Here is a 19,732-nt window from a genome sequence, read left to right on the forward strand (position 1 = left end):
AGCTATTTCTTAGATGTATATAACTGAATTTAGAACCCAATAAATTAATTTTCTTTCAACTAGTGGTGAGGTTTGTTCTTTGTCCTTGCTCTAGAACCTTCAAATAAAAGAAGTGAATATGAAAACCTAGATTAAGATTGTATTGGGATATGCATCAGGGTTTGTGATTTCAAAGCTCAAATTCTTTAGGCTTTGAGTTTTGGGGATTGAAAGTGTTTTGGCTTCAGAATATAATATATTTAAATGCAAAAATATATCCAAACAGAACCTAAGCCAATTGAAAAGGTGTTCTATTAAATAGGTTATTTCAAAAGGAGTCGGACCACCAGAAAATCAGTGTCCGGCCCTATATACACAAGTAGCCCGGGTTTTGTTCCAACAAATCTTGGGACGGAACGTGCAAATTGGGCAAGACGTGACAGGAATATACACATTTTGTATCAAGTCGAAGGATTGATGCCCTATCAAAACTTGACATGGGCAACCCATCATGTGCAATTCTATTTCAAATTTCATTTCCTACTTCTAAACTGAACGTACCAGAGTTGGTCTTTTAATGAACACCCAAATTCTTAAAACACAAACAATCTTCAATTTTATAGGGAATTTTTTAAAAGTTTATAATGAATCAATTTTTGGTGATTTATCAATTTTTTGTGCTAAGTACCTTATCATTTGGTCTGCTTCCTAGTGGTCGATGACTCAGAGGCCGAAGTGAACTTTTGCTGGATGAGGACTTGGATTACAAGCTGACCAGGCCAAGCTGGGGGTAGATTAGGTGCCAAGTTAACTGGGCCGAGTTGGGCAGGTTAGGTGCCGAACTGACTAGGTCGAGCTAGGCAGGTTAGGTGACGATTGGGCCAAGCTAGGCAAGTTAGGTGATGAGCTGACCAGAGTGCCGAGCTGCCTATTAGTTGCCGAGCTGACCAGAGGGTCGAGCTGCCTGGTGGCGAGTTGGATTGATTGTTAAGCTTCGTAGTTCTTTAGAGACCTGCAAGGAATCAATGTCAGAGGACCCGGGGTGGCTAACCCGGTGAGGTCCTTCCGATGCTTAAATCAGTACTCTCATAGTAGACTATGAGCTAAAAATCACAAAGTATGAGAGCTAGAATATTTTTACTTGCCCCCCTATGCCATTGGGGTTGGTGCCTTTATATAGGCATTGTTTGGCGTGGGCTTCACGCACCACATCCGAGATTTCTGAGAAGTCGTCTAAGTGGTCTGAGATTCCTTGAGGCAACCGCCATGCACGTTGACCACCCTCCGAATCGTTCGGGACGTGGGCCAACATCCAAGGATCGTGGGAGTGTTAGGATATGCATGCCGAATTTGTTGGCGAGCACATCTCGCAGGTCGCCAGTTCGACGCCTATGCCAGGCCGCCAGTTCGTGCTTGGGCCAAGCAGCCAGGTCGGCGCCCGTGCCAGGCCGCCAGGTCGGCGCCCGTGCCAGGCCGCCAGGTCGCGCCTGGGCCAAGTCGCCAATTCGTGCTTGTGACAGGCCGCTAGGTGGGACACCATCAACTTGGCTAAGGCAAGTTGTTGCCTAAGTGGTTCCGGGTGTCACCTAGTTGTTCCGAGGTGCCATGTGTCACAATATCATTGGAGGGCCAAATCCTCCCTCATCATTTGCCCCCCACTCCCGAGCTAAAAGTAACTCGACGAAGGGAGTAGATTGCTCCTTTTGGCCTGAAATGACTAATTCGATGAGCTTTTAGTTTCTAAGAGATGAGAACTTAGCTTTCTGGAAGAAGAGGACTTAGCCTTTCGGAGGATGAGAACTTAGCTTTTTGTAGCATTTCCCACAGACGGCGCCAATTGATGAATCAATTTTTGGTGATGTATCAATTTTTTGTGCTAAGTACCTCGTCATTTGGTCTGCTTCCAAGTGGCCGATGACTCAGAGGCCGAAGTGAACTTTTGTTGGATGAGGACCTGGATGCCGAGCTGACCAGGTCGTGCTAGGGGCATATTAGGTGCCGAGTTAACTGGGCCAAGCTGGGTAGGTTAGGTGTCGAACTGACTAGGTCGAGCTAGGCAGGTTAGGTGACAACTGGGTCGAGCTAGGCAGGTTAGGTGACGAGCTGACCAGAGTGCTGAGCTTCCTATTAATTGCCGAGCTGACCAGAGGGCTGAGCTGACCAGAGAGTCGAGCTGCTTGGTGGCGAGCTGGATTGATTGTTGAGCTTCATAATTCTTTAGTGACCTGCAAGGAATCAATGTCAGAGGACCCGGGGTGGCTAACCCAGTGAGGTCGCTCCCATGCTTAAGTCAGTACTCTCATAGTAAACTGTGAGCTAAAAATCACAAAGTATGAGAGCTAGAACATGCTTACTTGCCCCCTATGCCATTGGGGTTGGTGCCTTTATATAGGCATTGTTTGGTGTGGGCTTCACGCACCGCATCCGAGATTTCCGAGAAGTCGTCTAAGTGGTCCGAGATTCCCTGAGGCAACCGCCATGCACATTGACCACCCTCTGGATCGTTCGGCACGTGGGCCAAGTTCCAAGGATCATGGGAGTGTTTGGATATGCATGCCAAATTTGTCGGCGAGCACATCTCGCAGGTCGCCAGGTCGACGCCTGTGCCAGGCCGCGAGGTCGGCGCCCGTGCCAGGCCGCCAGGTCGACACCCGTACCAGGCTGCCAGGTCGGCGCTTGTGCCAAGCCACCAGGTTAGGGCTTGTGCTAGGCCGCTAGGTCGCGCCAGGGCCAGGCTACCAAGTCATGCCAAGGCCAGGCCACCAAGTCGCGCTAGGGCCAGGCCGCCAGTTCACACCTATGCCAGGCCGCCAGGTCGGCGCCTGTTCCAGGCCGCCATGTGGGACACCATCAACTTGGCTAAGGCAAGTTGTTGCCTAAGTGGTTCCGGGTGTCACCTAGTTTTTCTGAGGTGCCATGTGTCACAATATCATTGGAGGGCCAAATCTGCCCTCATCAGTTTCTTTATGAGAAATTTAGTGCATTAATTTTTAGGCTGCATTTGGATGCGATGTAAATAAAGAATCGATGTAAATTTTATTTCGGTTTGGGTTTTGTATGCATTTGGAAAGAGGATATAATTATTGTCGATGTAAAACTATACTCTGGTTCAGTTTTACATGTATTTGAATAGAGTGTAGTTTTATGTCGATAATCAATATAAAACCTCATCAGGTCTAAAGTTTTGCATCGATAATCAATGTAAAACTTTACACTACCCATCACTATTTTCAAAAAAGCAACGATCACTTTCTGGTTCAGTATAAAACATAATCTGTGTATACATTTTACAGTGATTCTAAATGCAGCCTTATAGTTTAAAAAATCTTTAAAAACTTGGTCTTCCTTCTAATGGTTAGTTCTACCATGATTTTGTTGAGAAATATATTAGAAAATGGCTATTTTTGTGATAAGAAAATATTCAAGACCATTAGTTGCTTAATACATTTCTTAATATATTTGTATCATAAATGTCAAATTTATCAAATAACACAAGGCATTAGGATCAGAAAACTTCTCGAGGCCCTGAAGAGTTTTGAAACCAATTAGCTTTACAACTCAAATTTATCCCTAGAATTGCACTTTGAGTCCGAGCACACACACTCTAGATATATAGAGGCAGCTAGCCTAGTGAGAATGGAATATATTTCAATCCAACATCAATCACTGCTTTTTTGATTGAGTGATACGTGGAGCACCATCTTAGAATCGCTATCCACTTGGATTTATTCAGCCCCATTCCATTACAAAGTTGGAGACCTGTTAGAAATCCTCGAAGCCTCAAGGTTTATTAGTGATTCCATCGATATAATAGAAATATAGCATAAATCGTTGTTCTGTGAGTTGATTTTACACCAAATTGTAAAATTTAGATTTATGATTTCAAAGCTAAAATTACAACAAGTGATCAAATATGTTAAATATGTTAATGGGCTTAGACTGCACTGCCTCTTCTGAATTTATTCTTTCGATTACCTTTTCCATCTTTCATGCATTTGACAAATTATAGAGTTGGGGTAACCAATTCCTCCATCCCTTTTAAGCAGTTGGTAAATGTTGAGTTTCAATTCATATATTTTTTGCATATTGAGTTTATTTGTTTTGACTAATGAGACAAGATTGATGTTAGTTTACTACCTCAAATGTAAAGCACCAGTGGAAGCATAATTTTGGTATAAAGAATGTCTGAACCTAAGCCTTAGAAAATGGGATTAAAGGTTTCTAAGCACTCAGGAGCGATAGATGTGATGAATTGTGAAGTGGGATATGAATAATTTATTGCATAAGTCTCAGTTTGGAAGGAGTACATATACAAATACGTACAGTGTAAAATCTTGTATTTTGAACTATTTTGTGCGTATTTGTATTGTATTCTTTCCAAACTGAGCACAAACGCAAATATATACAGTGCAAATACATATAAAATAATACAAAATATAAGATTTTACACTACATATTTGCATTTGTGCTTCTTCCAAACTGAACCGAAGTTGTAAACATCGAAATAATGGCTCATCATTTATCTAGGAATATGGTTAGAATTTTTGGTGAAAATACAGCACTATTTGGAACAAAAATATACCTCATGGACCTTGGGCCATTATATAGTGTAAAGTTAAAATCTTGGGTTATTAACAAGTGTGAGATTGCCGGTTTGAGTCTGAAAGCGGTTGTTTTGTGAAAAAAAAATGTTAAATGGTTAAAATTATATCCAGTCCACCCCTCTTAAAAGTAAGGGTGTCAATGGACCGGTTTTGGATTAGAACCTATTCAGTCTAAAATCAATTTGGATGGATTGAACGGACCAATAAGACATATTGGATTGAACCAATTTGGTTCAAAATATTTATTAGATTGGATTGGACCTGATCTGTCTGTAATAAATTTATATTGGATTAGATTATATTGAATTAAGCCAATATCTGATCCATTAATATAAGATAAGAATATAGGTGTCAATGGACCAGGTTTGAGTTGAAACCAATCTAAATCAAAATGAATTTGAACAGATTGGACGATCCAATCATTGAATTGGATTGGTCCAAAATGGTCCAGAATATTCATTGGATTGGATTGGACCTTGTCCATTTATAATGGACTCGCATTGGACTATACAGGATTGGACCAAATCCAGTCCAATTGACACCCTACTCAAAAGATCCCAGAAAGCTGAAAGCTGGGACTGTAAAATATATCCTTTAACCTAAAAGTAATGTAGGCTGTAAATGTTGCACACTAAGCCATAACTGTTACTGGCTAATTTGTCTTGATTGGCCTTGGTGGAACCTTCCCTGGAGCCAAATTTGCCTTGAAATAAACCCCAAAATATTTTGGAGGATATAAAATTTGAACCCAAGCACTCATGGTTATAAAAGCCATGGTCTCATTTGACCATCAAATTACTTAAGGCTCAGTACAAATGCAAATATGTACAGCTTAAATAGATACAAAATAATACAAAATATAAGGTTTTGCACTCTACATATTTGCATTTGTACTCCTCCCAATCTAAGCCCAAGTGATTTAATCATTTGTTTTAATTTTTAATATTTGAATGTGTATAATAAGTAATGTAAAAGGTAATATTTACAGAATTTAAGTTACATGGTAAATTTTGATTATGATAATCTACATATAAAATTACTCAATTTAATCAATAAAGATAATATAAGTTTTAAGCTATATATTATAACTATTGAATATTAAGATTTTAAAGCATGTTTCATTTTTGTCTTTTTTTTTCTTTTGAAGGGGGAGAGGAAAGAAAGAACAGGTTCCATGGGTAACCATAAAACTGACTCTGGAACCACCAAGAGTAGAATTAACCCTATAGGCTAGAACCAACCTTCACAAGGCAAGTTCTGGTTCCAAAAACTTGGAACCGAGCCCTACAAGGTAGGTTCCAGGTTCTACATTGGAACCCAACCTAACTAACCCATGCTCACACTTATTCGGAACACTAATTGATATGGTTGAAATCCACCCAATACAGAAGGAAATTCACATCTCCAACCGTTGCCACTGCACTCCCTTGTAACTCTCAATCAAATACACGCACACCAATGGTAGAAATTAAAAAGTAGTTAAAATGATATTTAGAATTTAACTAGCGGGGACCTGTGCGATGCACAGGATTTGTTAAAGGAAAGCTAATCAGTAGAAACACATAAGAGTGTACAATTGTTTTATATTTTTATTTTTTAAATAATTAATAATTGTGTATATTTTATATATTACTTTTAATAATTTTTTTACAATACAAGAATAACATGTTCATCAAATTGATGAACTTGACCAACTCAACCCAAATTGGATCAATTTCACTTTAGCCATTTGTAAATTGACCAAAATGGAATGACTCAACCGTATATATATATATATATACACACACACGCACACAAAAATGTGGCAGTCTAGAAATTTTTTAATTCTTTTTCCTTTTTTTATGTATTTTATTCCATGTCATTTTTTAAACAACCAATGAGATGCTCTATTTCCCTATAAAAATTACCAACAATCTCTCTCTTTCTCTCTCTCTCTCTCTCTCTCCCACATGTTGTTATTAAATTCAATAAATAATTAATATTTTAAAATTTAAATAATGATAGTATTTGAATAATTAAATAATATTATAAATAAATAATTTCACTTATACCAATTAACAATTCTAGAAAATAAAGTTCAAAAAAATAATATTAGTTAATTATAATTTTAGAATCTTAACCTATATTTATTATATATTTATATAACTAAAATTAATAGTTATTGTATTTTAAGTGATTTTTTATTTCTTTTTGTGATAAATATATTTTCAATAATTATATATAAATATTAATCAATATTTATTATAGATTAAACTATTATTTGAGATTACACTATTTATTGACTATTTTAATAAATATTTTTTAGTATTTATTGTATTTTTAATGTTATTTATTGTATTTTCATTTTCAATATATTTTCAATAATTGTGTATTTTTTCTATGAATTTTCAATAATTATTGGAGATTAAACTATCGTTATTTATTAGAGATTATACTATTAATTTAGCTAGAATTAGGAGTGTTCACAGGTTGGTTCGGTTTGGTTGTATGCTATTTGGCCAAACAAATTGACCTAGTTAGATTGGGAAGTTGGTCATGAAGGGATGAGAGATCCATCATATGGATGGCCGAACCCTGTAGGAAGGTTGGGCAAAATTTCAAAAATTTCTCTCTCTCCCATGTGGGAATCACATTCCCTATTTTAGAAAACTGCATTTTCAATGATCAATTTTGAACCCAAACCAGACTAGATCTGAAACCAAAAGGGAGTGGAGGGATATACCTGATACGAAGTAGTAATAACCTCCAATGAAGGTGTTCACACCCAAAGAAAAATCCAAAGACTACTTCCACTGAAGATGATACGGTGTAGGATGAAGCAGAATCAACAAGATAGTTCTTTAGCAAGAACCGAATTCTTCAGCAAGAATCTGATGGAGGGCTAGTGAGCACGACTTTAGATTACCTTTTCTGCCAAAAGGTAATATCAAGAACCCTTCTTGATCACTCCCACAATTGAAGATCGAACTGGTATGGCGGCAAGAGTAGGAGAGAAGGAGACAGTGCAGTCAAACTGTGTTGTCTCTCTCTGGAATTCAGCAGTCAGTCAGATGATTTCTGTTGTACACTAAGGGTTTGCGCTCTCCTATTTATAACCTTAAAGAGAGGTTCTCTTAATCCCATTAGGAGTTTCCTAATCCAAATCTTGTATTTGGATCTGGACTCTCTTTAAGAGATAAGGATAATCCCTTATTTTATCTGTAGATAAAGATCAGCCCTCCTAATCTAATTAGGAGTTTCCTGATCCAAATCTTTATTTGGATCTAGACTCTTTGAGTGGATAGGGATAATCCCTTATCCTATCTGCTGATCTAAATCCTAGAACCGCCCTCTTTTAATTAATCTCATTAAGCCAGTTCGAATTGAGCTTTAGGCCCATTAAGTCCATTTGCTCACTTAGCCTCCTAACTGTTGCCCAGTCGGTTATCCTTCTATGGCGTGAGACCTAAACATTGATCTACACATCAGCCACATAGGTTCAGCCCAGCCTCTGTTATAAGGCCTGGCCGAATTCACTATAAGAGACAGTAAACCTCTGAGTCCATCACCATGGGCTCTTAATGGGCCCAACATTTACACTAAATGGTCCTTGGGTCAAGCCACCTTGTAAAAACACAAGGACTGTGGATAGATGCAAGATTAACCCATCAAGTATTACCCTCAATGGTCTTACACTTAACCTCTTAGCCCATAATGATCAAACACTGCCCGACAAGGTACAGTGCTGCACTCTCTATTCAAATGGATTCAGGGAATTAAAACCTTTTGCAAACATTTTGAAACCATAATATGTATATATGTATATCTCTATATAAATATATTTTGCAAAACAAATTTCAACGGTTAAAATCAACTGTCGGCATTTTAGGTTTCCATCAGAGAGAGTGCATCCCCGATCATTCACTTTGTCCGACAAAGGGGCTGATCCTGTCACTATGATCACCCACTCAGATGAATTCTCGGACTGTCCCAACATACCTAGGTTTTGACCCCCTCTAAGGATCTCACTGATTAGAATATCAAAGACAACCCAATCCGACACTAGTGTAGTATCATAATCGAATATAGGGGTCAGGTGTAACATTCCAGTTTTGCCCATCTATCTCCAAGGTCCAGGGCAATACTAGAATTCTGGCACGGTTCAAGGTTTCAAGAAAACCCACACTGCATGTACCTCAGGTCTCACCCTGGCAGCTGAGACATGCCACTCCAACCAACTTGGCGGCACATTAGTGTCAGCCTTGGCAAAATAAATCTCCCCAGATCTATCCAATGGCTATGAAGATTCTAAACTAACACGAGTCTCATATGTGTCCAGTTTAAGGGTATTACACAGAAACACACCATAATAATACGAATCAAATATGTACTTTATTCATTTGCAATAAATGTCATAATATACATCATTCTAATTGGAGCAAAGGGCATACACTGTCTAACAGGTCACCCAAAATCGACTAACCATTAGCGAAAACCAACCAACTCGGGTTGAATCAGTTTGGGTCAATTTTTGGTTTAGTCAATTGGTTTAAAAGATTTAGACTTAAAAAATCAAATTTAAAATTTAACTTCATGATATAAAATATTTTATACTAAGAAATATTGGAATTTTTCCACTTTCCCGTATTAAAAATATAAAATATCAATATATATTTATGGTTGGGTCGTTTGATTTTGGTCGATTTACAAATGGCCAAAGCGAAACTGATCCAACCTGTCAAGTTGGGAAATTGTTGAACCAAAGCCAACCGAAAATACTAGAAAACCGACCAACTCGGGTTCAGTTGGTCAGGTTAGTCGATTTCATAAGTTTAACGAACAACCTTAACTGAAATTAATTATTGTTATTTTTTATTATAAAATAATTATTAAAATTCATCCATGAATTTTGATAAATAACACCTAATTGGCTACCACGTTTATTATACCAAGTGATTGGTCAAAAAATTTTCAGATATCATATCTTTCCCATATTATAATCGAACCCAAAATATAAATAATTATAATTATTTAAAAAGTTAAAAATATAAAACAATTGTATACTCCTATGTGTTTCTATTGTTTAGCTTTGCTTAACAAATTGGGTCCCCACTAGTATATATACTAAAACACAACAGTCTATAATTTTTTTTTATTTTTATTTTTTATTCTATTTCATTTTTTAAACAACCAATGAGATGCTCTCCTTCCCCATAAAAAATACCTAAAATCTCTTTCTCTCTCTCTCCCACACATCTTCAATAACCTAAATAATATCCTTTCCTAAAATTTCTCATAAACTACCTCCCCCACTATTCCCCATTTTCTCCTAAATTATCTCTAATTCCTATTTATATCCGGAATTATCTCTAATTCCTATTTCTCTCCTAAATTATCTCTTATTCCTACTTATCCTCTCCCCCCACTTTTACAAAATTAATAATGCAATTATGTAATATTAGTATAAATTATAATTTTATAGATTACTAAATTTAATAAATAATTAATATTTTAAAATTTAAGTAATGATACTATTTAAATAACTAATTTCACTTATATAAATTAATAATTCTAGAAAAAAACTTTCAAAAAATTAATATTTATTAATAATAATTTTAAAATCTTAATCTGTATTTAATATATATTTATATATACTAAAATTGATATTTATTATAGTTTCAGTAATTACTTATTATTTTTTGTGATAAATATATTTTCAATAATTATGTATAAATCCATTTTTGTCTTCTTATTCAATAGAAAATTTTCAATAATTATTGGAAATTAAATTATTGTTATTTAACTTTTTAAACTTAATTTATTGTACTTATTGTATGTTTGTTATAATCTATTGATTAATATTTATTAGATATTAAATTCTTATTTGAGACTATACTATCTATTGACTAATTTAATATATGTTTAAGTAATTATTGTATTTTTGTAGATTTGTATTTATTATATTTTTATTAGTTATTTATTGTATTTTTGTTATCAATATGTTTTGAGTAATTGTGTATTTTCACTATAAATTTTCAATAATTATTGGAGACTAAATTATTGTTATTTTCTAGAGATTAAACTATTAATTTAACTGAAATTTGGAGGGTTCACAGATTAGATTAGTTCGGTTGTAGGCATTTTGGCTAACCAAATTGACATGGTCGGATTAGGGAGTTGCTCACCCGAAACCGACTGATCATTAGTGAAAATCAGCCAACTCAGGTTCTATTGGTTTGGGTCGATTTTCAGTTTGGTCAATTGGTTCAAAGGATTTAAATCTAAAAAATTAAAAATTAAATTTATGTAAAATATTTTATAATAAGAAATATGAGAAATTTTCTACTTTCACGTATTAAAAAAATTATATATATATATATATATATATATATATTTCATCATTGGTCTGTCTGCATTTCATTGAGAGTCACAAGGGAGTTTGGCCATGTTCTCCTAATCCTCTACTAGCTAGTGAGAAGAAGATCCACTATTGGCCGATACTAAGCCAATTCATTGGGTTGTGATTTGGCTTTTAGTAGGATCAGCAATACCACAAAGACATAATATGAGAACTTTGGTAAATGAAAACCTTCATGAATTTTGATGTGAGATCGGATTAGTACTCACAAGACCGTGCTCAGACCTTCCTCATAGTCACTTGCAACCGTGTTAGTATATTTTATTTATAGGGAGATATTTTCAATATCTCCATATTTATATGTTTTATTTATAGGAAGATATTCCCAATACACGACTGCAAGTGGCTGTAAGGATGGTGTGATGGTCATATGAAGACCGAATCCAAGTTCTTTTGATGCATACCAACTTAACTGAGTTGGCATTAAATCATTGGGCCAGTGAGGATCCTCTCTGTAGAGGATTTGGAGCCGATTTGCTTTTACAAAAGTTACAGGCGACTAGAAAATGCTGCAACCAGACATGGTTGCATGCTTTTGTACTGTCAAACTTCCAAAGTTGTATTTATAGAAAGAGCTGTGGTTACTAAAAGAAGTTTAGAACTTTGCAGCCTAATGGTGGATGTTGTATGGAATTGATGCCCTCATCTTCGTACAAAAGGTTGCAGTGGAAGCGTAGAATCTTCTTTAGGTTACAGTGCAAACACCTTTAATATAATTCAATCAAAAGAACAGTGCGACGAGATATAGGGTTTAATCAAAAAGCCAAATGTTGTGATAGGCCAATAAACTTAGATGCCATTTGGCAAGTTCTTTTATTTAGGAAGATCTTCCAACAACCCAAATGCCTAAAAAACACATTAATGAGTTTTTGGGGTCGTGTTTTTAAAGATCTAGACTGATTGATAAGTATTCTAAGCATTCGAAGATCTTCTACCAAACTGTTAAAAGAAACTTCCAGATTTTTGACCATTCATAAGTCTTTCCAGTTTTCTTCATTACCAAATGGAGAAAGGCCTAACTTTGGCCTCCCAAACGTCAAAAAACCCAAAAGACTACAGTAAATGATTTCCCAAACACCCCCTTAATAGATATATTATACTAAAAGAAAAATGAGGAAGACCCATGATACTTAGGTTCCATGGCTATCCAGACCCAAGTAGAGGGAATACCATTAGCAGCTAGCGGTGTCACTCAGAGGGTAGTCCAGAACCAGACCCAACCCAATAAGCCAATTCGCAGAACCAGTTCTGAACCAAGTGTAATCAGGAGTTTCTATGTCTGACCCGGTCGATTATGATTTGCAGATATACTTTTAACTTCAAATTTGACGATAAAACCTACTTATTTATTAGAAAAATGCATTTAGACACAATATAATATAATAATATTTATTAGAATCATAGGAATATATATTTTATGGAGAAATAAAAAATTTGGTATTAAACTAGAAGTATCTTTGTAATATCCTAATATACACACGATTATGCATACAATTATACATTTATAGTCAGCCCGGGTCTTAATTGGTTTGGAACAATCAAAACCAATCCCGATCCAATTATAATTGGGACACACAAGGCACAACTCAGATCTGAGCACCTCTGGTAGCAACTCAATATATATGAGCCACTCTAGCTCAAAAACAAATCACATTTGCTAGATATTGTACTGAAATAAAAAATAAAACCTTTAGGCTTAGTTTGGAAAATATATAAAGTGCAAAACCTTATATTTTGTATTATTTTATATGTATTTGCACTCTATATTTGTAGTCCTTCCAAATTGAGCTTTAATGTTCAGCACTATATATATATTTACATTTGTACTCCTTCTAAACTGAGCCTAAAGGATTGACACAGCCTTGATTTTTAGGTTTAAACCTTACGCTACTGCAAAAGTGATCTCAGCTCGAGCTCGAATATAGAATTACTAATTAGGAGTTTAATGAAGATAAATATATACAAGGCCGCCCTAAACCCATTTGAAAGAGAATAAGATTTTGATCACATCACTATGAAAGATGGAATCAAACATCTATCTTATTCAAGGTTCAAAGTATTAATACATATCACGGAGTATATATATATCGATTTTCAGGGTCTCACTTTATCCCCTAAACACAATGATTTAGGTGATTTCAAATTAGTGATGTGATGTATCCCCCGACAGAATACCGTACAAATTATATATCAAAAAATTGTAAACTCTTGATATGCAATTTTTACAAGAATGTCAATACTCTATAATTCTATTAAAGAATTATTGTAACAAGGTTGTATGATGTGTATCATTGAAGTTGTGAGATTAGAGTAGTTTATGAGATTACTTTTATCTACGACGAATATATTTTTTTGTAATTATAATGATTCGATTCAATTGAATGAGAGACTGAGAGCATTCATGTAGTTTCTGATCGGACTTGATAGGTTGGTATCTAAGGCAGGTCAATCGGACCTAACCAGCCACTGCATTCTTCTCTCCTACAAGAATGTCCAAGAGATATACAGTGTGATCTCTATTGGAATTTTAAGTGTAAGTGCTGCATATGTTTCCTTAGTTGTTCATTGCCCTACGTCTCGTATCACCTTCCATTTTACTTCCGAAAAGACTACTACTTAGTGCTTTCCAAGAATGGGCCCCACACAAATATAGCCTGGAAGCTTCGTTTGGTAGAAGTAAAACAATCCATACCCCAGAGGATGGTTTTCAAAACGGCTGGACGGTTGGACCGGAAAAATCGGGAATCGGTTCTGTTTTTCTCTAAAATTGGATTTTTCCAAAAAATCATTGATTTGGTCAGAAAACCGTTGATCCAGGCAGATGAACCGTTTGAACCGTTCAACAATTTTGACCGTTTTTTATTTTTATATTTTTTATTGTCAGAATGGGCTGACTGTTAACCCAGGAACCGGACACCTGACCGGTTAGGTCTCCGGGTCGGTTTTAAAAACCTTGCTCCAGAGTGCCTCAAACCAGTGTTCCCATCAGTCATTTGAAGGGCTGTTCCATTGGTCTCTTCCAATAGCTTATCTGTCCATGAATTTGACATCAACTCATGGTCATGATTCATCTCACTTGTATGGTGGAACTAAGATTTCTAGGGAATGAACTAAACAGTAAAAACCCCATACAATTTTTTTTTTTTTTTGACAAATATATACAAGTTTATTATAGCTCATTAAAAATCATTGCTTTGACAGCCCTAACTTTTAAGGCTGCTTTTTTACTGATTAGGGTTCATGCTTTTAACCCTAGAGGTCTGGCTTCCTGACCAAAAGGTTCCATTCGTCTAGAAGCGGAGGCCTCTTTTCTTGGCCCATTGAAGCTTCCCACTTGACCAATACTAGTGGTCCTGCATCTCCTTGGGGTTTCTATCAAGGTTTAAAGTATCAATACACCCCCAATGAGCCTTTTTTAGGCTTTTTAAATAGGTCAGACGATCTATCCCTTGAAATGGATCAAAAGGCCTATATTTCCTGTTTCAAATCCCTACCAATATGATACGATACGCTTGATATGAGGAGACGTATCATATTGAAATTTTGAACCTTGGTTTTTATTGTACACTATGGTCGAACAAACCCTTCCAACAAGCCTCTCATAAGACACTACAGCCACATTTATCTTTTGCCTGTTGCATCTTATCATTGCTTATGGTTCTTGATTCTCTTCATTGAATATCATTAAATTTCAATGTTGGGATAGCATCAGGTAAGTTATAAACTACCCTCAATAATAGGGGTTGTGCCATTTGTGGGGAAGAAGACCTAATTTAAGATTTGCTCTTATGCCTAGAAAATTTGGGTGACTATTGGATCAAATTTGGAGGGCCCTAATTTAAGATTTGCTTTTATGGAAATTAAGTTAACCTCAATAGGGAGTGGACACCCTTAAAAGTAATTCATGGAAGCCTATTCGTTGGTTCTTCCCTCATGAGGGATTCATCAAAAACAATTTTCATGTTTCTCCTAATATTGATGGTATTTGCTCTATTGGATGCATTGCAAGAGATCATTTTGGGAGGGTTTTAGAGATCTCCTAATATATATACTCATAAATATAAATATATATAATACATATATCTGTTATTTATTTATTTATTAATATATTTTTATATTATACTTTTATAAATTTATTATATTATTTATAAAATATATATATATGATGAAAATAATTAAAAAATACTTGTATTTTTTATTTTTACCTATTTAAATTAATATATTTTATCTTTATTTTAATAATTTATCAATTTTTAAAGAAAATAAATCAAACCAGATCTTTGGATCGAATCAAATCCGACACAAACAGTGTCGGATCAGATTCGTACGTTTGCATCCCCCTACTTCCAAACTGAGCCTTATGAGCAAACCCAAGAAAGCCGTTTTGAACTCGTGGCCTGGTGGGTAAATGATTAGCATAACATGTATGAGATGCATCGTATCAATTTCTGTATACGATTATGAGCTCTACGAACATGGGAGAAGTTGCAATTCTGGTTTGCGATTTCGCAGTTTCATCTTTAATATAGATGCAAGTATTTGATTTGAAGAATTTACATTGTATTGGGCCAAGGCTCTCGGGCTGGGTTCATTCAAATTTTGAAAAATGCTCTTATGCCTATCCTAATTACAGCCCACAGTTCTAATTAATCATAAACAGAAGAGAGAGATAGAGATGTTGGGAATCAGATGGATTGAGTTGGTCAGTGACCCATTGATTTAGGCGGTCAAACCATCAATTCAGATAATGGTTTTTGGTCTTTTTTATTTTAATTATTTTTTAATTTTTTATCTTTTAAATCAGAATGGGCCATCCATTTGAACTGAACTGTCAGACCGTTTGACTTAGGAATTGATGACCAAAACGGTTTCATATCTGATCCGGTTTTTAAAACCCTACTTTCCTAATTTTTCTGTTGTTTTCTATCAAACCATAGACAACATTAAAGATTCCATGGTTTTCAAATCTTTCTTTTTCATTGCTTCATTGTTTAAATCTACTTTCCTTTCAAAGAAAAACAAATGGAAGTTTGATACCTTTGTACCTTGGAGGTTTAGAAGCATTAGAATTCTGCAACACCTACCCCTCCCCAAACCAGACACACACAGAGTTAACCCTAGATTAGATGTAAAATTGTAGGGTTGCATAACATTTGAATTTGAATCGAATCTTATCCATCTATTTTATATCGGATTGAATTTAAATTGCATTCAGAAATTAAATATAGCATTAATGAATTAGATTTAGATTGATCAAAACATTATATTTGTTAATAAAAAATAAAAATAACTTTGATATTGTCTGCCATGAACAAAATAAATTAAAAATAACTTTTTTCAAACTTGAATCTATGTTTTTTTAGTAAAACACAAAATTTTTTGATGGAAGAGTGGCCATAGGCCCTCCTTTGATCCTCAACATGTTGGAAAATCCAAGAGCTATGTGGTAAGCCACATGATGGAAAATTGATTATTCTATGCTATCACACACAACCAAGTTTTCTCTTTTATCTTATGCTAGCATATGTGCACGTACTTTGCATGTGATAATTTTAGGTGATAATAATAGCAATATTAATAATATGTGTCCAAAATTTTTTACACTTATTTTATACTTCTATGTATAAAAATAATTCTTATTTATGTATTTTTCATAATTTTTTAATATTTGTATCTTTTTTTTTAATTTTTATTATGCAATTATGACATTTAGGATTGACACATCTGACCCAAAAGGTTAAAATATTAATCTGCCACCAAACAAAAAAATAATAATTTCATTTTTGGGTCATTTTTACATTTTCATATCAATAAAATTAGTTCTTATTTATCACACTTACTTTTCTTTGATATGATTAATATAAAATATTAAAAATGTAACCAAATGTTTTCTACAAAATTTTTGTTTTTATAATTTTTGTATTTTATCTTTTTAATTTTTATTATTTAATTATGGCATTAATTCTTAACACATTTGACCCAAAAGGTTGAATCTTTAACTTGCTACCAAATAAAGAAAGCAATTCCATTTTTGGATTGGTTTTAGATTTTGTATTTCATTTCCATTTTCAATAAAAACAAGTCTTTCAGCATACATATTTTTCTTTAATACGATTAATATAAAATATTAGAGGTGTCCTCAAACTTTACGTTTTTTGTTTAAGTATGATGTAAATGGATTTATCCATTTGACTTAATGTTTGAATTTATTATTTACCACCTAGATAGAAGAATAGTTGTATCCCTAAGTTAATTTAAAAAAAAAAGCATGGTTATTGTTAAAATTATTGAATTTAGATTTAATTAATAAAATTTATTGGTGAGAAAAAATACCTTGATTATAGGATTTATTGAAAGGGAATGGGTACCTTAAACATAAGATTTAATGAGAGGGAATTCAATGAGGTGAAAAGTGGTAGCTCAAATGCCCTTAGAATTAGAAAGAGGGAGCAAATTTAAATATAGGGGTATTTTAGTCAAGAAGAATATTTCAATGAGAGAAAATATAAGTTAATACCTTAAACATAAGATCTAATAGGAGTCAATTCAATGAGGTAAGAAGAAGTAGTTCAAATGCCCTTAGAATTAGAGAGAGACAAAATTTAAGGATAGAGGTATTTTAGTGAAGAAGAAAATTTTCACTTCACTCATACATTTAATAGTAGTTGTTCGGGTCATGGCTGAGCTGGTCTTGAAAAACTCGTGGCCGCCTAGTCATCGCCCGGCCACTTCGGCATAGCTCAGCGAAGCTACGCTATTATTGTAGCCCCCCATCTTATCCTTTCAGCCACGTCAACTACACGTCACACAGATGAGTACAACTATGAATAAAGAGGAGTAAGGAAGATGACTCCACTGGGGAATGGGACTCTATTCCGAATACCTCGGTGGCTAACCTCATCCCGACAACCCTGGAAGCCCAATCTGACCAGGACATGGATCTTCGGCTATAAAAAGGTACTCCATGTTCAAGGTAAGGGACCCCCCAACCATCTACCACCTCCTACTAACTTGAGCGTCAGAGTATCTACCCAGGGATAGCTCCTGACTTCTCCTTTCTTGATCGCAGATCTTACAGTGCAGCCATGAACTTGTCGCTCAGCTCCGCCCTATTGGCAAGGACTATCTGGTTGTTTTCCTCAGTTCGTAAACCACCACGGATTGAGCAACATCAGGTTGGCATCGTCTGTGGAAAACACACAAAAAGCCTTTCCTGAAAATCTTTCATTCTTCACCACGCAATCAAGAAAGCGATCAAGATGCCCAAGAACTAGTCCGAATGATCAATAGGCGAATCCCCATCTCAAGAATCTCGGCATCGTAACCCTCCGCATCAAGAAATTCCACAGCCTCCACCCGCAGTTGATCCTATATAGTTCTGAGCAATGCAAGAGAGTCGATAAGTTCTTTGAGATAATGTAGACACTAGGATGTGCGGTAATGCCCAGTCGGGCCGTCCCCCCTCATGCCCCGACGCGTACAAAGGACGATCCTCATCCCAAGGACCCCAAAATTCGCCAGCCAAAAAGGAGGGGAGCGTTGTCCAAGCGTGAGAAGCAAGAAACAACAAGGTGGTCTGCCTCCACGGCCCACTCCCGCGAGCCCGACAACCACACACACAGTTGCACTACACATTTATGCTACATAGCCGCGCTACACCGCCACGCTACACAGCTGCGCTACACAACCATGCTACACCGCCACGCTACACAGCTGCACTACATAGTCGCGCTACATAGCCGCACTACACCGCCACGCTACACAGTTGCGCTACACAACCATGCTACACTGCCACGCTACACAGCTGCACTACACAGTCACGCTACATAACTGTGCAACACCGCCACGCTACACATTCACGCTACACCGCCGTGCTACACAACTGACTGACCGATACACGCATGACACATTGCACATACATCATGTAGGCCGCGCAAAAAATGACGTGCAACACGGGCAGCACAACACTGAATCAATTGACCTACCAGCGGGCACGGCACAAAGCTCGGTAGTGTATCACCGATTAAGAAAACCGACTCAGCTGACCTATAACGGCTCAAGCCCTTAACGCAAAGCAAATAGCTAGCTCGGCAGCGTATAGCCAAACATCTGATTCGACTGAATGGCCAGAGCTCAAATCAGAGATGATCGCTCCTGCCTCCAAGGCCAGAGGGCGGTCATCGTACTCCATACTTCGGCGACAAATCGTCATAGAGCCAACTGAACAACGGCTGACCCACGAAGGGCCCCAAGGGCTCCCGAGACCAGAAACTGAGCGTCCTAAAGATGAGAGCTCGGAATATACTCTAGCCCCACTAGCCGGAGACTGAAGATCTCGGTCAATCCTTGACCTCAGCCAAGGTAAGGCCGAGGAACCAACTCGTATGTATGCACACAAGTTTAGAACAAAACTGTTTCATTAAGTTAAGCCATTAGTACAGTAAGTTAAAGCTCAGCATACCAAGCTATCAAAGAAGAAAAAGACAAAAGAAGACAAAATTCTAAGAGCAACCCACAGCTGTTCAATCCTCGGTAGGGCAATCAACAGCAATGCCGACGAAGGGAAGTTGCACTATGCTTCGGCCGAGCACTCCACCCTTCAACTTCGAAACTGGGGGAGTGGTGTTTGGATTCCGAAACTTAAGCTACAAATTCCTTAGTCGAAGAATAGAGAGCCCATCCTCGGTTCAGTATCACCGAGCATTAGGGGAGCTCGGCTCAACAGCTCAAACACCTTCCTCAGCACTGCGCT

Source organism: Nelumbo nucifera, chromosome 7 (assembly GCF_055504915.1).
Source record: "Nelumbo nucifera cultivar China Antique chromosome 7, China Antique-T2T, whole genome shotgun sequence".
In the NCBI taxonomy this organism is placed as follows: Eukaryota; Viridiplantae; Streptophyta; class Magnoliopsida; order Proteales; family Nelumbonaceae; genus Nelumbo; species Nelumbo nucifera.